The following is a 6,059-nucleotide window of genomic DNA, read 5'->3' as shown; positions in this document are numbered from 1 at the left end:
AGACAGATTGGTGCAGAGCCCCACAGAGCCAGAGCCAGCTGTGCAGAGCAGGAGGGCCACAGCAGATACACGGACTCTGTATCCAACTGACAGTGCCAGAGCCCCCATTAAATCCCTGCTGTCCTTCCCTGAGCCATTCTGGGGAAGGTGCCTAACCTGTGATGGAACCGTTCCCCAGCCCCACAGATTCATGAGAACACCCACACATGCACAAGCCTTGCTCAAGGTAAAGTCATTGCAGCTTATTAAAACTATTGCCCAAAATGCAAACCGTGTTTGTTATTCCCCTTGTCCTCCACTAATCTGCAAACAGAAATATTCGAAGAGCATGTCAGCATCTGGATTGCTCAGGAACAAAACCCCCCAGCTCCAAACCACATGGACACACCAGCACAGACTTCCCTGGGGACAGCAGGTGTGTCCGACTCACGTAAAGCTCCCCAATTTTGGCCATTTGGAGTCAAGTGCTGGCACACATCAATTGGCAAGGGTGCCTGTGACCACTCATAAAACCAAACCAGACAGCTGGTTCTTCTGAGCCTCATGAAGAAGAGCTGCTCTATCCATTAGATTTTCATTCCTATCCTTGGTTTCCAAGGTACAGAGGAGCTATAACCTTCAATGGACAGCTGGGACCTTCTCTCCTGTGTGCTCCTACAGCCTGCTTCTCCCTCCTGACGCAGCACACATCACTCCAGTTGTCTGCTAGTTCCCCAGGACTCCAGGGCGGTTTACTGAGCCCAGATAATCCTGAAGAGCAGCTACGCTGAAGGAGGCAGTGCCAGCCTTAGCCTGGTGTTTGTGAGGAGCCTGGGGAGCACATCCCAGGAGATCCAGGCACAGCTTTGGCTGGATGGGCAGTGAGTGGAGAAGCACGCTGGGATGGCTGCAGGCAGAGTGCTGCTGCAGAGCTCAGGGGAACGTGTCTGTGGCCAGAGCAGCATGGGGGATGCAGGCTGACCCACTCCCACAGGCACAGGGAGCTATCTCCAGAGGCACAGGCTGTGGATGGGGGCCAGCTGGCAAAGGCATCAGCAAGACAGAACTGCCAGAGACAGGAGGTGACCCAAGGAAGGAGGAGGAGGAGGACAGGGAATTAACTTGCAGTGTTTTCCACTGAAACACTACAGCTTCTTCCTCTTGAGTTGCCACTTTCAGATCACCTAATGCCCAAGCCCTGGCATTGCTTTAGGCCTGTGGATGCCAGCAGCCCAAAGGAAAAACAAGGCAGAGCCCCGCAGCCCCTTGTTCACTCCCAGCACAGCATCAGCCACAGGCAGACCTGCTCCAAAGAGCAGGCAAAGGGCTGCCCTGATCCTTGGAATCTACACCATGGGTATCCAAGGATGCTCGGCTCCTGTCAGGACCAGGACACGGCTGTCACCAACTGCAAACACACCTGGCCTTGCTCTCCAAACATGCAAATCCTCCTCAGTTCTGATCCCTCAGGTACAACTCCTTTCCCACCACCTCCTCTCGCATCACAAACATTCTGGTCAGTCAGTCAAGGAAACAGATAGCAAAAAGCAAAATCTCAACTAATCTTTGTGGCTGAAGAAAGAGCTGATTGTTTTTGCCTCTCTTTGAGCCCGCCCTGTATCCTGTACTTCCCCAGTCCTCTTCACACCTTCTTCCTTTTATTGCTAGGGGGAAAAAAATCCTGGTCTCTGGGCTGTTTTGTTTAGCAAATGAGGGACATGCAAAGCACTAACCCTGGGCATCTGTCAGGAGGAGAGAGGTGCCTCTGTGTCTTCCAGACAGCCCTGAGGCACTGAGAGCAGCAGCCCAGAAGAGCTGGTGATGATTAAGGATGGATTTCAGTTTGGACAGAGGATGAATCTGTCTTCCTAATGAGGCCAGAGCCACGGGACACCTGCAGGAAGCTGAGGGGTGTTCCCAGCTAGCACAGCGTTAGGCTGGAGCTTATCTCCAGGTTGTATTAACCTCACGGAGTGGAATCCTGGAGAAGGCAAGATCCTGAAGATTTCTTGTGTTGGTAATTGTTAGGGAAGCCCTAAAACGAACTGAAAGGAAGGACAGGGAAGAATTAGACTCCAGTTGGGTGCAGGTTTTACTGGTTAAAGTTATTTGCTGCATCCAGTTGCTTCCCACCTTACACATCACAAGAAAGTGTCATCGGTGAAAAAAGATAGGAGCAGAGTCCCTTGTCCTCACGGCAGGTTGTTCCCCAGTCACAGGGGATGGAGACACACCAGCAGTTTAATTCCAGCCCATCAGCACAGCACGCAAAGGAAAACCTGAAGGCACAGGGCACTGTCCGAGAAATAGCTGCATACACATTTCCTTGCACAGGGAAAACATTCCTGCCTGCCATTATGGGCCTAACGTGGGAATGGATGTGGAGCTCAGCTTGCAAAGCTGCTACAGGATAATAAAAAAAGAGTACATCACAAACCATTTTTTAAACACTTACTCTGCTGACAAAGCAGAGATTTTTTTCCCCCCTTTTCATCTGGAATAGCACATCCACACAGAGGAGGCAACCCAGAACAGCCACACAAAAATTATTCAAGGGTAGTGAATCTGTGCTGGGTGAGAAGAAAACACAGATCCCTGCAGAATTCTTGACCCAGCATCTTAAAACTAACAGTCACCATGGACACACACTGATCTTAAGGCTGCAGCTCTAAAACTGAGACTTAAGATCTGCCACACATTTCCTGCATCACCTCAGGGAAGACTTGTGTGCTGGATTTCTGAAGTTGTTCAGCATGCTATGAAGCTCTCAGAAGCTCTTCACCCCATCTGTAAGAGGATAATAATTCCCCCTCTCCCCTTCATTTCACTTGTTTATTTCAACAGTAAGATAGTCAGGAATGAGACTGCTCCTCCTTATCTTCCACATCCAGCACCACGCACAATGGAGCCTTGATCTGGGCTGGAACGCCCGAGCACAACTGCGACACCAATAATGAGTGATAGGAACTGAATCCAGCAAAGCACCCTAAGTCCAGAGCTGGCTCAGCAATCCTCCAGGCAGGCACAGTGAGACCCTGAATTAAACCCACTAAACTCAAAACCAGCGGAGAAACAGGGCAAGCAGCAACACAGGGAGGATGAACCAGACACGAACATTTCCACCGGTGAAAAATATTGCAGGGAGAGAGAGAGAGCTCGATATGGATGCTGTAAACACCCCACCCAATGCCCTCACTTTAAACGTGCTGCTTCAATCTGAGCATTTCTCAATCTGGTCCTTGGGCTGATTTTGACTTGTGGGCCCAAAGGGGATTTGTGTTTGCTGTACCAGCTAGCAAGGCAGGCAGAGAGAAAAGAGTCCTCAGGAATGGGGGAAATCTGGGGCTGGGGAGGAGCTGAGCATGCACTGAGCTCAGCTTTGGTCTGATAAGTTTATCAAGCACTGCCGGCTGCTAACTGTCAGCAGGGGAAGGGAGCCTGTTAGGGAGGAGGAACAGCTCCCAGGGCAAGATAGGACAGCCCAGGCCTTATCAGAGTGCCTGAGCCAAAGAGGGAACTGGAGAGTGAGCACTTTCCAACCACTTCATCTGAACAACAGACAGATTGGCAGGAAAGGCCTGTCAGCCCTTTGCCTCTGCCACCCAGGCAGCCCTCATCCATGCAAATAACCCGGGTAAGTGCAGCCTGGGAGCTGCGAGTGTGGACACAGGGGCCTGAGGGAGTGCACGGGGAAGGTTTTCTTAGGAGCATTGCCCAGTGGGAGAGTCAGATTTACAACAAACACTTCAGATGCTTACTGAGCCAGCTGCTCCTGTTCAGGGCCCAGAGCAGCACTTCTACCCTGTGCTGCCTTCCCTAAGTGTTGGGAGGGGGGTCTACCCCTTCACAGTTGCACCAGCCACTAAGGTTTGGTGCACAGATAATTGCTCTGTCTCTGAAAAAGAGTAAAAACCCCTGAGTGAATAGAAGGGGGAAAATCCTGACCACTCCCATCTGAGCTGTAAAAGCATGAGCCAGCAAATATCCCTTCACATCTTCTCCTAGGGCAGCAATAACTAAATCAGTACAGCTGAGATCATACCAGGGACACCCTCCTGTGTTTGGATGAGCTCAGCTGGACCTGTGCAAGCTCCCTGTACATACACCTCAGCCATGACAGAGAGATTCCTGCAGGGCACATCCTCTGCTTGGTTTCCCTGATGAGGTTGGGCCGTGCAGGATGAACCAGTGTCATGCCTGCAGCTTTAACACATTTCTTTAGCCCGCCAGAGCACGCTGTTATCAGGTCACTGCTCATCCAGACCATATGGACAGCCCTCATCCTGCATCCCACCACCTTTGCTTCATCCTGGTGTCTTGGCTCCTGCCTGTACCTGAGGATTTTACTGAGAGATGCAAGCCCTGCCCCAGTGCTGGGAGGATGTGCTCATCCTTGGCTGCCTTGGTGCAGGTGCTATCCCCAGCTCCCCGTGGGATATGAGGCAGGAAACCTTCAGCAGTAGGTCAGGAGATCTCTGCTGTGAGCTGGTGACTCAAAGGCTCCCTTTCTGATAAGAAACATACCTAGGAAGAGATTTTTCTGCTCCTAAAGCGCATATCTAAACCAGGGCTGAAGTCATGCCCTGTATGCACCTACTTCTCTCCCTAAAGAGAGGGAGCCCAGTATCTGCAGGCATCTAAAGTTACATGAGCTGAGTCACAGCCCTGTGGTTTCTGCACCACTCTCAGGCCGAGTTTCTCACAGCTGATTCTGCTCCAGCCCATAATCTACAGTTCTCCAGGTCATGAGCAACCTCTAAGCCATTTAATTCCCCTGTGCATCAAGGGCTCCTCAGCAAGCTCCAACAGCCACATTCAGCACCAGCCAACACAATTCTGACATTCAAGGCTTCCTCGTGAAGGATGAGGGGTTTGCAAACCCATGCCTATTGATTCTGCCTTCCTCTTGAAGAATTTTAAAGCAATGGGGCTTTATCTTACACCCCAGGCTCTTCCATATTAGGAGCTTTGGTGGGATTTTTAGCAGTGGTCAAGTCCACTGGTTTTTTCTCTTTATAAAATAGAAGTTATCTCTTGTCTCAGCTGAGGAAGGGGAAGTTGGAAATGACAGAGCATTCCTGTTCCTGAAAGGGCCCCATCCTGAGAGTGTGGACAGGGTGAAGCAGTGTGTCAGTCAGACATCCCTGCTTCAACTCCTTGTTTAGATCCAGCCTGTAACAGCTTCAAGGTCTGCCGATAAGAGCAAGGTAAAATTCCTGCGCATGCACAGCAATACACTGGAGTGGCATTGTGAAAAATCCCACAAAAACCCCATAAAGCATCAAAGCAAGGTCTCTTCATTGAGATCTGCCAACCTGCATTGTTCACCTTAAAATATTTGCCCAAATTTGAGTAGGATGGTGAGAGATGGAACTTAGGTCAGCTGGACTTGTGGTCTTGTTTGTTAACCAACTCTTTATCTTACCTCCTTGAAGCATTAAAGCTAAATAGAACATCCCAAGTTAAAACTCTTTTCTTAGGAAAAGTACCATGTACTATTGGTGAGACTTTATTTCTGAATTCTGTATGATGCTTATGACATATGCACAGAATTCAGTTTCTCATGTCTTAAAGGCAGAGCTGTCAGGGCAGAAGACCTTGGGTTTCAGAGTGAGTGTGCATGAGACAGCTGAGGTTTCTCAGGTTACCTGGAATGCAGGGAAACAGCTGGAAAGTCAGAGAGCTGTGGGCCTGCTGGGCCTGCTGCACAGTGCCACAACCGTGGTGGTGGAGAACTCAGCAAGATTAATGATCCTTTGCATTTGAATAGCTCATAGTGCCTAAGGATTTCAAAAGGGCACAACATCCAACAGTCAGCAGGATTTAGCCCCCAGCCTGCAAGTTCTCGCAGCATCATTATTAATTTTGCAGAAGATACAACACAAACTTTGTGGTTATCAGGAACAATAATTCCTGTTTTGGGGGTACCACCTCCTCATCCTCAATCCCAAAGTCCCCAGCAATCTTAGCTTGGAAGGGAATGTGGCTCAGGCCTTCAACTGAAGGGTTGTCACCTGCAAACCCTGAAGGCTGGATGTGGCTGGGGGTTTATCACTGGACACCAGCTGCCCCCACCACTC

The 6,059-nt window shown here is 50.1% G+C and overlaps 1 long non-coding RNA gene across 1 annotated transcript in view; it reads left to right on the top strand.

Annotated features, from left to right (window-relative positions):
* The first annotated feature begins 3,340 nt into the window (after nt 1–3,340).
* Nucleotides 3,341–6,059, top strand: part of LOC108449477 — a 5,627-nt gene continuing 2,908 nt past the window's right edge. The window contains exon 1 of the long non-coding RNA XR_001865631.1: nt 3,341–3,613. This is a non-coding gene — a long non-coding RNA (uncharacterized LOC108449477). The remainder of the gene's footprint in view (nt 3,614–6,059) is intronic.

The sequence above is a fragment of the Corvus brachyrhynchos genome, unplaced genomic scaffold (genome assembly GCF_000691975.1).
Source record: "Corvus brachyrhynchos isolate BGI_N302 unplaced genomic scaffold, ASM69197v1 scaffold59, whole genome shotgun sequence".
Lineage (NCBI taxonomy): Eukaryota > Metazoa > Chordata > Aves > Passeriformes > Corvidae > Corvus > Corvus brachyrhynchos.
The sequence above is the reverse complement of the archived record's forward strand: the minus strand, read 5'-3'. Positions and strand labels throughout refer to the sequence as shown.